Genomic DNA, 15924 nt, shown 5'->3' on the forward strand with positions numbered 1-15924 from the left:
GGCTAAATGTTTTTTGTTTAGAGCAGGGTCATCTGGTTGTATGACCAGCAAGCAAATTCTCCATTCAATGAGTTTTTAGTGCAGATTGGACGCCACTTGCATTTTACTGAATAACAAATATTAGTAATTTGATAAATATTCTTGTTTTCGTATCTCCTTCAATTGCTTTGTATTTTTAAAAACCTTATTGCAATGTTCATTAAAAATAATCAATGTGTTGCACAAATTGTGGTACATGTTTCATCCCTCTCAACAGGGAGATTCTGTTTCATGACTGCTATGTTTATTCAAACATCGAGTGTGATTATGTTGGATGGGAATCACCACTCCGAGCGTCTGACAATTGGAGTTATTAGAAATACTGTTTTCTTTTGCTAGGTGCTTCCTTTGATTGATACCTTTGTTACTTATATTTTTCAATTTCACAGTGGAGTAATGTATTTTATTCGTGAAATTTCGCTAAATGTTTTTTGTTTAGAGCAGGGTCATCTGGTTGTATGACCAGCAAGCAAATTCTCCATTCAATGGGTTTTTAGTGCAGATTGGATGCCACTTGCATTTTACTGAATAACAAATATTAGTAATTTGATAAATATTCTTGTTTTCGTATCTCCTTCAATTGCTTTAAATTTTTAAAAATCTTATTGCAATGGTCACTAAAAATAATCAATGTGCTGCACAAATTGTGGTACATGGTTCATCTCTCTCAACAGGGAGATTCTGTTTCATGACTGCTATGTTTATTCAAACATCGAGTGTGATTATGTTGGATGGAAATCACCACTCCGAACGTCTGGCAATTGGAGTTATTAGAAATACTGTTTTCTTTTGCTAGGTGCTTCCTTTGATTGATACCTTTATCACTTATATTCGTCAATTTCACAGTGGAGTAATGTATTTGATTCGTGAAATGTGGGTAAATGTTTGTTGTTTACAGCAGGGTCATCTGGATGTATGGCCAGAAAGCAGATTCTCTATTCAATGGTGTTTTGGTGCATATTTGACCCCACATGCACTTTACTGAGTAACGAATGTTCGGAATTTCATATATCTTGGTATTTAGGTATCTCCTTCATTTACTTTATATTTTTAAAAAACTAATTGCAATGGTCACTAAAAATTGTCAATGTGCTGCACATATTGTTGTACATGTTTCTTTGCTCTCAATAGGGAGATTTCGTTTCATGACTGTGTTTGTTCTACCATCGAGTGTGATTATGTTGAATGGGAACCACCATTCCGAGAATCTGACCATTCGACATATTAGGAAAGACTTCATTGTTTTGCTAGGTGCTACCTTTGATTGATACTTTTATTACATATATTCAGTATTTTCACAGTGGAATAATTTTTTTGAATGGTGAAATGTTTGTAAATGTTCGTTGTTTACAGCAGGGTCATCTGATTGTATGGCCAGAAAGCAGATTCTCTATTCAATGGTGTTTTGGTGCAAATTGGACACCACATGCACTTTACTGAATAACAAATGTTCGGAATTTGATAAAGCTTGTTGTTTAGGTATTTCCTTCATTTGCTTTGCATTTTTAAAAATCTTATTGCAATGGTCACTAAAAATAATCAGTGTGCTGCACAATTTGTGATACATGTTTCCTCTCTCTCACAGAGAGATTCCGTTTCATGACTGCTATGTTTATTGAAACATCGAGTGTGATTTTGTTGGATGGAAACTACCACTCCAAGCATCCTTAGTATTGGAGTTATTATTAAAGACCTCTTTCTTTTCCTAGGTGTTTCTTTTGATTGTTACCCTTATAACTTATATTCACGTGTTCACAAAAATAATCAATGTGCTGCACAAATTGTGGTACATGTTTCTTCTCTCTCAACAGGCAGATTCCGTTTCATGACTGCTATGTTTATTCGAACATCGACTGTGATTATGTTGGATGGAAATCACCACTCCGAGCGTTCTGACGATTGGATTTATTACAAATTCTGTTTTCTTTTGCTAGGTGCTTTCTTTGATTGATACCTTTATTACTTATATTTTTCAATTTCACAGTGGAGTAATGTATTTTATTCGTGAAATTTGGCTAAATGTTTTTTGTTTACAGCAGGCTCATCTGGTTGTATGGCTAGAAAGCAGATTCTCTATTCAATGGTCTTTTGGTGCAGATTGGACACCTCTTGCACTTTACTGAATAACAAATGTTCGGAATTTGATAAAGCTTGTTGTTTAGGTATCTCCTTCATTTGCTTTGTATTTTTAAAAATCTTATTGCAATGGTCACTAAAAATAACCAATGTGCTGCACAAATTGTGGTACATGTTTCCTCTCTCGCACAGGGAGATTCCGTTTCATGACTGCTATGTTTATTGAAACATCAAGTGTGATTTTGTTGGATGGAAACTACCACTCCAAGCATCCTTAGTATTGGAGTTATTATTAAAGAGCTCTTTCTTTTCCTAGGTGTTTCTTTTGATTGTTACCCTTATAACTTATATTCACGTGTTCACAAAAATAATCAATGTGCTGCACAAATTGTGGTACATGTTTCTTCTCTCTCAACAGGCAGATCCGTTTCATGACTGCTATGTTTATTCGAACATCGAGTGTGATTATGTTGGATGGAAATCACCACTCCGAGCGTTCTGACGATTGGATTTATTAGAAATACTGTTTTCTTTTGCTAGGTGCTTCCTTTGATTGATACCTTTATTACTTATATTTTTCAATTTCACAGTGGAGTAATGTATTGTATTCGTGAAATTTGGCTAAATGTTTTTTGTTTACAGCAGGGTCATCTGGTTGTATGGCTAGAAAGCAGATTCTTTATTCAATGGACTTTTGGTGCAGATTGGACACCACTTGCATTTTACTGAATAACAAATGTTAGGAATTTAATAAATATTCTTGTTTTCGTATCTCCTTCAGTTGATTTAAATTTTTAAAAATCTTATTGCAATGGTCACTAAAAATAATCAATGTGATGCACAAAATGTGGAACATGCTTCTTTGCTCTCAACGGGGAGATTCCATTTAATGCCTGCTATGTTTGGTCTACTTTTGAGTGTGATTTTGCTGGATGGGAGGCACTACTCCCAGCATTCTGACAATTGGAGTTATTAGGAAAGACTTCTTTCTTAGGCTGAGTCGTTGTTTTGATTCTTACCCTCATCACATATATTCATCAATTTCACAGTGGAATAATATATTTGAATCGTGAAATGTGGGTAAATGTTTGTTGATTACAGCAGGGTCATCTGGTTGTATTGCCAGAAAGCAGATTCCCCATGCAATGGTCTTTTGGTGCATGTTTGACACCACAAATTCTCCATTCAATGAGTTTTTAGTGCAGATTGGACACCACTTGCATTTTACTGAATAACAAATGTTAGTAATTTGATAAATATTCTTGTTTTCGTATCTCCTTCAATTGCTTTAAATTTTTAAAAATCTTATTGCAATGGTCACTAAAAATAATCAATGTGCTGCACAAATTGTGGAACATGGTTCATCTCTCTCAACAGGGAGATTCTGTTTCATGACTGCTATGTTTATTCAAACATCGCGTGTGATTTTGTTTGATGGAAACCACCACTCCGAGCATCTGACCATTCGACTTATTAGGAAAGACTTCATTGTTTTGCTAGGTGCTACATTTGATTGATACTTTTATTACATATATTCAACATTTTCACAGTGGGATAATTTTTTTGAATGGTGAAATGTTTGTAAATGTTCGTTGTTTACAGCAGGGTCATCTGATTGTATGGCCAGAAAGCAGATTCTCCATTCAATGGGTTGTTAGTGCAGATTGGACACCACTTGCAATTTACTGAATAACAAATGTTTGGAATTTGATAAATATTGTTGTTTTTGTATCTCCTTCAATTGCTTTAAATTTTTAAAAATTGTATTGCAATGGTCACTAAAAATAATCAAAGTGCCGTACAACTTGTACATGTTTCTTCTCTCTAAACAGGGAGATTCCGTTTCATGACTGCTATGTTTATTCAAACATTGAGAGTGATTATGTAGGATGGAAATCACCACTCCGAGCGTCTGACAATTGGAGTTATTAGAAATACTGTTTTCTTTTGCTAGGTGCTTCCTTTGATTGATACCTTTATCACTTATATTCGTCAATTTCACAGTGGAGTAATGTATTTGATTCGTGAAATGTGAGTAAATGTTTGTTGTTTACAGCAGGGTCATCTGGTTGTATGGCCAGAAAGCAAATTCTCTGTTCAATGGTGTTTTGGTGCAGATTGGACACCACATGCACTTTACTGAATAACGAAAGTTCAGTATTTGATAAATCTTCTTGTTTAGGGATCTCCTTCATTTGCTTTGTATTTTTAAAAACCTTATTGCAATGGTCATTAAAAATAATTAATGTGCTGCACAAATTGTGGTACATGTTTCATCCCTCTCAAAAGGGAGATTCTGTTTCATGACTGCTATGTTTATTCAAACATCGAGTGTGATTATGTTGGATGGGAATCACCACTCCGAGCGTCTGACAATTGGAGTTATTAGAAATACTGTTTTCTTTTGCTAGGTGCTTCCTTTGATTGATACCTTTGTTACTTATATTTTTCAATTTCACAGTGGAGTAATGTATTTTATTCGTGAAATTTGGCTAAATGTTTTTTGTTTAGAGCAGGGTCATCTGGTTGTATGACCAGCAAGCAAATTCTCCATTCAATGGGTTTTTAGTGCAGATTGGACGCCACTTGCATTTTACTGAATAACAAATATTAGTAATTTGATAAATATTCTTGTTTTCGTATCTCCTTCAATTGCTTTAAATTTTTAAAAATCTTATTGCAATGGTCACTAAAAATAATCAATGTGCTGCACAAATTGTGGTACATGGTTCATCTCTCTCAACAGGGAGATTCTGTTTCATGACTGCTATGTTTATTCAAACATCGAGTGTGATTATGTTGGATGGAAATCACCACTCCGAGCGTCTGACAATTGGAGTTATTAGAAATACTGTTTTCTTTTGCTAGGTGCTTCCTTTGATTGATACCTTTATCACTTATATTCGTCATTTTCACAGTGGAGTAATGTATTTGATTCGTGATATGTGGGTAAGTGTTTGTTGTTTACAACAGGATCATCTGGTTGTATGGCCAGAAAGCAGATTCACTATACAATCGTCTTTTGGTGCATATTTGACCCCACATGCACTTTACTGAGTAACGAATGTTCGGAATTTCATATATCTTGGTATTTAGGTATCTCCTTCATTTACTTTATATTTTTAAAAAACTAATTGCAATGGTCACTAAAAATTGTCAATGTGCTGCACATATTGTTGTACATGTTTCTTTGCTCTCAATAGGGAGATTTCGTTTCATGACTGTGTTTGTTCTACCATCGAGTGTGATTATGTTGAATGGGAACCACCATTCCGAGAATCTGACCATTCGACTTATTAGGAAAGACTTCATTGTTTTGCTAGGTGCTACCTTTGATTGATACTTTTATTACATATATTCAGTATTTTCACAGTGGAATAATTTTTTTGAATGGTGAAATGTTTGTAAATGTTCGTTGTTTACAGCAGGGTCATCTGATTGTATGGCCAGAAAGCAGATTCTCTATTCAATGGTGTTTTGGTGCAAATTGGACACCACATGCACTTTACTGAATAACAAATGTTCGGAATTTGATAAAGCTTGTTGTTTAGGTATCTCCTTCATTTGCTTTGTATTTTTAAAAATCTTATTGCAATGGTCACTAAAAATAACCAATGTGCTGCACAAATTGTGGTACATGTTTCTTCTCTCTCAACAGGCAGATTCCGTTTCATGACTGCTATGTTTATTCGAACATCGACTGTGATTATGTTGGATGGAAATCACCACTCCGAGCGTTCTGACGATTGGATTTATAACAAATTCTGTTTTCTTTTGCTAGGTGCTTTCTTTGATTGATACCTTTATTACTTATATTTTTCAATTTCACAGTGGAGTAATGTATTTTATTCGTGAAATTTGGCTAAATGTTTTTTGTTTACAGCAGGCTCATCTGGTTGTATGGCTAGAAAGCAGATTCTCTATTCAATGGTCTTTTGGTGCAGATTGGACACCTCTTGCACTTTACTGAATAACAAATGTTCGGAATTTGATAAAGCTTGTTGTTTAGGTATCTCCTTCATTTGCTTTGTATTTTTAAAAATCTTATTGCAATGGTCACTAAAAATAACCAATGTGCTGCACAAATTGTGGTACATGTTTCCTCTCTCGCACAGGGAGATTCCGTTTCATGACTGCTATGTTTATTGAAACATCAAGTGTGATTTTGTTGGATGGAAACTACCACTCCAAGCATCCTTAGTATTGGAGTTATTATTAAAGAGCTCTTTCTTTTCCTAGGTGTTTCTTTTGATTGTTACCCTTATAACTTATATTCACGTGTTCACAAAAATAATCAATGTGCTGCACAAATTGTGGTACATGTTTCTTCTCTCTCAACAGGCAGATCCGTTTCATGACTGCTATGTTTATTCGAACATCGAGTGTGATTATGTTGGATGGAAATCACCACTCCGAGCGTTCTGACGATTGGATTTATTAGAAATACTGTTTTCTTTTGCTAGGTGCTTCCTTTGATTGATACCTTTATTACTTATATTTTTCAATTTCACAGTGGAGTAATGTATTGTATTCGTGAAATTTGGCTAAATGTTTTTTGTTTACAGCAGGGTCATCTGGTTGTATGGCTAGAAAGCAGATTCTTTATTCAATGGACTTTTGGTGCAGATTGGACACCACTTGCATTTTACTGAATAACAAATGTTAGGAATTTAATAAATATTCTTGTTTTCGTATCTCCTTCAGTTGATTTAAATTTTTAAAAATCTTATTGCAATGGTCACTAAAAATAATCAATGTGATGCACAAAATGTGGAACATGCTTCTTTGCTCTCAACGGGGAGATTCCATTTAATGCCTGCTATGTTTGGTCTACTTTTGAGTGTGATTTTGCTGGATGGGAGGCACTACTCCCAGCATTCTGACAATTGGAGTTATTAGGAAAGACTTCTTTCTTAGGCTGAGTCGTTGTTTTGATTCTTACCCTCATCACATATATTCATCAATTTCACAGTGGAATAATATATTTGAATCGTGAAATGTGGGTAAATGTTTGTTGATTACAGCAGGGTCATCTGGTTGTATTGCCAGAAAGCAGATTCCCCATGCAATGGTCTTTTGGTGCATGTTTGACACCACAAATTCTCCATTCAATGAGTTTTTAGTGCAGATTGGACACCACTTGCATTTTACTGAATAACAAATGTTAGTAATTTGATAAATGTTCTTGTTTTCGTATCTCCTTCAATTGCTTTAAATTTTTAAAAATCTTATTGCAATGGTCACTAAAAATAATCAATGTGCTGCACAAATTGTGGAACATGGTTCATCTCTCTCAACAGGGAGATTCTGTTTCATGACTGCTATGTTTATTCAAACATCGCGTGTGATTTTGTTTGATGGAAACCACCACTCCGAGCATCTGACCATTCGACTTATTAGGAAAGACTTCATTGTTTTGCTAGGTGCTACATTTGATTGATACTTTTATTACATATATTCAACATTTTCACAGTGGGATAATTTTTTTGAATGGTGAAATGTTTGTAAATGTTCGTTGTTTACAGCAGGGTCATCTGATTGTATGGCCAGAAAGCAGATTCTCCATTCAATGGGTTGTTAGTGCAGATTGGACACCACTTGCAATTTACTGAATAACAAATGTTTGGAATTTGATAAATATTGTTGTTTTTGTATCTCCTTCAATTGCTTTAAATTTTTAAAAATTGTATTGCAATGGTCACTAAAAATAATCAAAGTGCCGTACAACTTGTACATGTTTCTTCTCTCTAAACAGGGAGATTCCGTTTCATGACTGCTATGTTTATTCAAACATTGAGAGTGATTATGTAGGATGGAAATCACCACTCCGAGCGTCTGACAATTGGAGTTATTAGAAATACTGTTTTCTTTTGCTAGGTGCTTCCTTTGATTGATACCTTTATCACTTATATTCGTCAATTTCACAGTGGAGTAATGTATTTGATTCGTGAAATGTGAGTAAATGTTTGTTGTTTACAGCAGGGTCATCTGGTTGTATGGCCAGAAAGCAAATTCTCTATTCAATGGTGTTTTGGTGCAGATTGGACACCACATGCACTTTACTGAATAACGAAAGTTCAGTATTTGATAAATCTTCTTGTTTAGGGATCTCCTTCATTTGCTTTGTATTTTTAAAAACCTTATTGCAATGGTCATTAAAAATAATTAATGTGCTGCACAAATTGTGGTACATGTTTCATCCCTCTCAACAGGGAGATTCTGTTTCATGTCTGCTATGTTTGTTCAAACATCGAGTGTGATTTTGTTGGATGGGAACTACCACTCCAAGCATCCTGAGTATTGGAGTTATTAGGAAAGACCTCTTTCTTTTCCTAGGTGCTTCTTTTGATTGTTACCCTTATAACTTATATTCACCTGTTTCGCAGTAGAGTAATATATTTGAATCGTTAAATGTGAGTAAATGTTTTTTGTTTAGAGCAGGGTCATCTGGTTGTATGACCAGAAAGCAGATTCTCCATTCAATGGGTTTTTAGTGCAGTTTGTACACCACTTGCAATTTACTGAATAACAAATGTTAGGAATTTGATAAATATTCTTGTTTTCGTGTCTCCTTCAATTGATTTAAATTTTTAAAAATCGTATTTCAATGGTTACTAAAAATAATCAAAGTGCCTACAACTTGTACATGTTTCTTCTCTCTCAACAGCGAGATTCCGTTTCATGACTGCTATGTTTATTCAAACATCGAGTGTGATTATGTAGGATGGGAATCACCACTCCGAGCGTCTGACAATTGGAGTTATTAGAAATACTGTTTTGTTTTGCTAGGTGCTTCCTTTGATTGATACCTTTATCACTTATATTCTACAATTTCACAGTGGAGTAATGTATTTGATTCGTGATATGTGGGTAAGTGTTTGTTGTTTACAACAGGGTCATCTGGTTGTATGGCCAGAAAGCAGATTCCCCATTCAATCGTCTTTTGGTGCATATTTGACCCCACATGCACTTTACTGAGTAACGAATGTTCGGAATTTCATATATCTTGGTATTTAGGTATCTCCTTCATTTACTTTATATTTTTAAAAAACTAATTGCAATGGTCACTAAAAATTATCAATGTGCTGCACATATTGTTGTACATGTTTCTTTGCTCTCAATAGGGAGATTTCGTTTCATGACTGCGTTTGTTCTACCATCGAGTGTGATTATGTTGGATGGGAACCACCATTCCGAGCATCTGACCATTCGACTTATTAGGAAAGACTCCATTGTTTTGCTAGGTGCTACCTTTGATTGATACTTTTATTACATATATTCAATATTTTCACAGTGGAATAATTTTTTTGAATGGTGAAATGTTTGTAAATGTTCGTTGTTTACAGCAGGGTCATCTGATTGTGTGGCCAGAAAGCAGATTCTCTATTCAATGGTGTTTTGGTGCAGATTGGACACCACATGCACTTTACTGAATAACAAATGTTCGGAATTTGATAAAGCTTGTTGTTTAGGTATCTCCTTCATTTGCTTTGTATTTTTAAAAATCTTATTGCAATGGTCACTAAAAATAATCAACGTGCTGCACAAATTAAGGTACATGTTTCCTCTCTCTCACAGGGAGATTCCGTTTCATGACTGCTATGTTTATTGAAACATCGAGTGTGATTTTGTTGGATGGAAACTACCACTCCAAGCCTCCTTAGTATTGGAGTTATTATTAAAGACCTCTTTCTTTTTCTAGGTGTTTCTTTTGATTGTTACCCTTATAACTTATATTCACGTGTTCACAAAAATAATCAATGTGCTGCACAAATTGTGGTACATGTTTCTTCTCTCTCAACAGGCAGATTCCGTTTCATGACTGCTATGTTTATTCGAACATCGAGTGTGATTATGTTGGATGGAAATCACCACTCCGAGCGTTCTGACGATTGGATTTATTAGAAATACTGTTTTCTTTTGCTAGGTGCTACCTCTGATTGATACTTTTATTACATATATTCAACATTTTCACAGTGGGATAATTTTTTTGAATGGTGAAATTTGTGTCAATGTTTGTTGTTTACAGCAGGGTCATCTGATTGTATGGCCAGAAAGCAGATTCTCCATTCAATGGGTTGTTAGTGCAGATTGGACACCACTTGCAATTTACTGAATAACAAATGTTAGGAATTTGATAAATATTCTTGTTTTCGTGTCTCCTTCAATTGATTTAAATTTTTAAAAATCGTATTTCAATGGTTACTAAAAATAATCAAAGTGCCTACAACTTGTACATGTTTCTTCTCTCTCAACAGCGAGATTCCGTTTCATGACTGCTATGTTTATTCAAACATCGAGTGTGATTATGTAGGATGGGAATCACCACTCCGAGCGTCTGACAATTGGAGTTATTAGAAATACTGTTTTCTTTTGCTAGGTGCTTCCTTTGATTGATACCTTTATCACTTATATTCTACAATTTCACAGTGGAGTAATGTATTTGATTCGTGATATGTGGTTAAGTGTTTGTTGTTTAGAGCAGGGTCATCTGATTGTATGGCCAGAAAGCAGATTCTCCATTCAATGGGTTGTTAGTGCAGATTGGACACCACTTGCAATTTACTGAATAACAAATGTTTGGAATTTGATAAATATTCTTGTTTTCGTATCTCCTTCAATTGCTTTAAATTTTTAAAAATCTTATTGCTTTGGTCACTAAAAATAATCAATGTGCTGCACAAATTGTGGTACATGGTTCATCTCTCTCAACAGGGAGATTCTGTTTCATGACTGCTATGTTTATTCAAACATCGAGTGTGATTATGTTGGATGGAAATCACCACTCCGAGCGTACTGACGATTGGAGTTATTAGAAAAACTGTTTTCTTTTGCTAGGTGCTTCCTTTGATACCTTCATCACTTATATTTGTCAATTTCACAGTGGAGTAATGTATTTGATTCGTGAAATGTGGGTAAATGTTTGTTGTTTACAGCAGGGACATCTGGTTGTATGGCCAGAAGTTAGATTCCCTATTCAATCGTCTTTTTTTGCATATTTGACACCACATGCACTTTACTGAATAACGAATGTTTGGATTTTGATATATTTTTGTTATTAGGTATTTCCTTCATTTACTTTATATTTTTAAAAATCTAATTGCAATGGTCACCAAAAATAATCAATGTGCTGCACAAATTGTGGTACATGTTTCTTCTCTCTCAACAGGGAGATTCCGTATCACGACTGCTATGTTTATTCAAACATCGAGTGTGATTTTGTTGGATAGGCACCGCCACTCCGAGCATCCTGAGTATTAGAAATACTGTTTCCTTTTGCTGGGTGCTTCCTTTGATTGATACTTTATCACTTATATTCGTCAATTTCGCAGTGGAGCTATGTATTTGATTCGTGAAATGTGGGTAAATGTTTGTTGTTTACAGCAGGGTCATGTGGTTGTATGGCCAGAAAGCATATTCCCCATTCAATCGTCTTTTGCTGCATATTTGACACCACATGCACTTTACTGAATAAGGAATGTTCGAAATTTGATATATTTTCGTTTTTAGGTATCTCCTTCATTTACTTTATATTTTTAATAATCTAATTGCGATGGGCACTAAAAATAATCAATGTGCTGCACAAATTGTGGTACATGTTTCTTCTTTCTCAACAGGGAGATTCCGTATCACGACTGCTATGTTTATTCAAACATCGAGTGTCATTTTGTTGGATGGGCACTGCCACTCCGAGCAACCTGAGTATTAGAAATACTGTTTTCTTATGCTGGGTGCTTCCTTTGATTGATACCTTTATCACTTATATTCGTCAATTTCACAGTGGAGTTACGTATTTGATTTGTGAAATGTGGGTAAATGTTTTTTGTTTACAGCAGGGTCATCTGGTTGTATGGCTAGAAAGCAGATTCTCTATTCAATGGACTTTTGGTGCAGATTGGACACCACTTGCATTTTACTGAATAACAAATGTTAGGAATTTAATAAATATTCTTGTTTTCGTATCTCCTTCAGTTGAATTAAATTTTTAAAAATCTTATTGCAATGGTCACTAAAAATAATAAATGTGCTGCACAAATTGTGGAACATGTTTCTTCCCTCTCAACAGGGAGATTCCGTTTAATGCCTGCTATGTTTGTTCTACTTTTGAGTGTGATTTTGTTGGATGGGAAGCACTACTCAGAGCATTCTGACAATTGGAGTTATTAGGAAAGACTTCTTTCTTTTCCTAGGTGCTTCTTTTGATTGTTACCCTTATAACTTATATTCATCTGTTCGCAGTGGAGTAATGTATTTGAATTGTTAAATGTGTGTAATTGTTTTTTGTTTGCAGGAGGGTCATCTGGTTGTATGGCCAGAAAGCAGAATCCCCATTCAATCGTCTTTTGGTGCATATTTGACACCACATGCATTTTGCTGAATAACGAATGTTCGCAATTTGATATATTTTTGTTTTTAGGTATCTCCTTCATTTACTTTATATTTTCAAAAATCTAATTGCAATGGTCACTAAAAATAATCAATATGCTGCACAAATTGTGGTACATGTTTCTTCCCTCTCAACAGGGAGATTCTGTTTCATGACTGCTATGTTTATTCAAACATCGAGTGTGATTATGTTGGATGGAAATCACCACTCCGAGCGTTCTGACGATTGGACTTATTAGAAATACTGTTTTCTTTTGCTAGGTGCTTCCTTTGATTGATACCTTTATCACTTATATTTGTCAATTTCACAGTGGAGTAATGTATTTTATTCGTGAAATGTGGGTAAATGTTTGTTGTTTACAGCAGGGTGATCTGGTTGTATGGACAGAAAGCAGATTCCCCATTCAATCGTCTCTTGTTGCATATTTGACACCACATGCACTTTACTGATTAACGAATGTTCGGAATTTGATAAATCTTTTTTTTTTTAGGTATCTCCTTCATTTACTTTATATTTTTAAAAATATAATTGCAATGGTCAGTAAAAATTATCAATTTGCTGCACAAATTGTGGTACATATTTCTTCTCTCTCAAAAGGAGATTTCGTTTCATGACTACGTTTGTTCTACCATCGAGTGTGATTTTGTTGGGTGGGAACCACCACTCCCAGCATCTGACCATTCGACTTATTAGGGAAGACTTCATTGTTTTGCTAGGTGCTACCTTTCATTGATACTTTTATTACATATATTCAACATTTTCACAGTGGAATAATTTTTTTGAATGGTGAAATGTTTGTAAGTGTTCATTGTTTACAGCAGGGTTATCTGGTTGTATGGCCAGAAAGCAGATTCTCCATTCAATGGGTTTTTGTTGCAGATTGGACACCACATGCACTTTACTGAATAACGAATGTTCGGAATTTGATAAATCTTCTTGTTTAGGGATCTCCTTCATTAGCTTTATATTTTTGAAAATCTTATTGGAATGGTCACTAAAAATATTCAATGTGCTGCACAATTTGTGGTACATGTTTATTCTCTCTCAACAGGGAGATTCCGTTTCACGACTGCTATGTTTATTCAAACATCGAGTGTGATTTTGTTGGATGGGAACCGCCACTCCGAGCATCCTGAGTATTAGAAATACTGTTTTCTTTTGCTGGGTGCTTCCTTTGATTGATACCTTTATCACTTATATTCGTGAATTTCACAGTGGAGTTATGTATTTGATTCGTGAAATGTGGGTAAATGATTGTTGTTTACAGCAGGGTCATCTGGTTGTATGGCCAGAAAGCAGATTCCTTATTCAGTGGTCTTTTGGTGCAGAATGGACACCACATGCAGTTTACTGAATAACGAATGTTCGGAATTTGATAAATCTTCTTGTTTAGGTATCTCCTTCATTTGCTTTATATTTTTTAAAATATTATTGCAATGGTCACTAAAATTAATAAATGTGCTGCTCAAATTGTGGAACATGTTTCTTCCATCTCAACAGGGAAATTCTGTTTAATGCCTGCTATGTTTGTTCTACTTTTGAGTGTGATTTTGTTGGATGGGTATCACTAGTCCGAGAATTCTGAGAATTGGAGTTATTAGGAAAGACTTCTTTCTTTTGCTGAGTCCTTGTTTTGATTGTTACCCTCATCACATATATTCATCAATTTCACAGTGGAATAATATATTTGAATCGTGAAATGTGGGTAAATGTTTGTTGATTACAGCAGGGTCATCTGGTTGTATGGCCAGAAAACAGATTCCACATTCAATTGTCTTTTGGTGCATATTTGACACCAAATGCACTTTACTGAATAGGGAATGTTCGGAATTTGATATATCTTCATTTTTAGGTATCTCCTTCATGTACTTTATATTTATAATAATCTAATTGCTATGGTCACTAAAAATAATAAATGTGCTGCACAAATTGGGGTACATGTTCCTTCCCTCTCAATAGGGAGATTTCGTTTCATGGCTATGTTTGTTCTACCATCGAGTGTGATTTTGTTGGATGGGAACCACCACTCCGAGCATCTGACCATTCGACTTATTAGGAAAGACTTCATTGTTTTGCAAGTTGATTCCTTTGATTTAAACTTTTATTACATATATTCAAGAATTTCACAATGGAGTAATTTATTTGAATGGTGAATGTGGGTAAATGTTCGTTGTTTTAGCAGGGTCATCTGGTTGCATGGCCAGAAAGCAGATTCTCTATTCAAAAGTGTTTTGGTGCAGATTGGACTCCACATGCACTTTACTGAATAACGAATGTTCGGAATTTGATAAATCTTCTTGTTTAGCTATCTCCTTCATTTGCTTTGTATTTTTAAAAATCTTGTTGCAATGGTCACTAAAATTAATCAATGTGCTGCAGAAATTGTGGTACATTTTTCTTCTCTCTCAACAGGGAGATTGCGTTTCATTACTGCTATGTTTATTCAAACATCGAGTGTGATTTTGTTGGATGGGATCTACCACTCCAAGCATCCTGAGAATTGGAGTTATTAGATGTACTGTTTTCTTTTGCTAGGTGCTTCCTTTGATTGATAACTTTATAACTTATATTCGTCAATTTCACAGTGGAGTAATGTATTTGATTCGTGAAATGTGGGTAAATGTTTGTTGTTTACAGCAGGGTCATCTGGTTGTATGGCCAGAAAGCAGATTCTCTATTCAATGGTCTTTTGGTGCAGATTGGACTCCACATGCACTTTTACTGAATAACGAATGTTCGGAATTTGATAAATCTTCTTGTTTAGGTATCTCCTTCATTTGCTTCTTATTTTTAAAAATATTATTGCAATGGTCACTATAAATAATCAATGTGCTGCACAAATTGTGGAACTTGTTTCTTCCCTCTTTAACAGGGAGATTCCGTTTAATGCCTGCTATGTTTGTTCTACTTTTGAGTGTGATTTTGTTAAATGGGAAGCACTACTCTGAGCATTCTGACAAATGGAGTTATTAGGAAAGACTTCTTTCTTTTGATGAGTCCTTGTTTTGATTGTTACCCTCATCACTTATATTCATCAATTTCACAGTGGAATAATATATTTGAATCGTGAAATGTGGGTAAATGTTTGTTGATTACAGCAGGGTCATCTGGTTGTATGGCCAAAAAGCAGATTCCCCATTCACTCGTCTTTTGGTGCATATTTGACACCACATGCACAAATTGTGGTACATGTTTCTTGCCTCTCAACAGGGAGATTCTGTTTCATGACTGCTATGTTTGTTCAAACATCGAGTGTGATTTTGGTGGATGGGAACTACCACTCCAAGCATCCTGAGCATTGGAGTTATTAGGAGAGACCTCTTTCTTTTCCTAGGTGCTTCTTTTGATTGTTACCATTATAACTTATATTCATCTGTTTCGCAGTGGAGTAATGTATTTGAATCGTTAAATGTGTGTAAATG

This window comes from Schistocerca gregaria, unplaced genomic scaffold, assembly GCF_023897955.1.
Source record: "Schistocerca gregaria isolate iqSchGreg1 unplaced genomic scaffold, iqSchGreg1.2 ptg000079l, whole genome shotgun sequence".
Classification (NCBI taxonomy): Eukaryota; Metazoa; Arthropoda; class Insecta; order Orthoptera; family Acrididae; genus Schistocerca; species Schistocerca gregaria.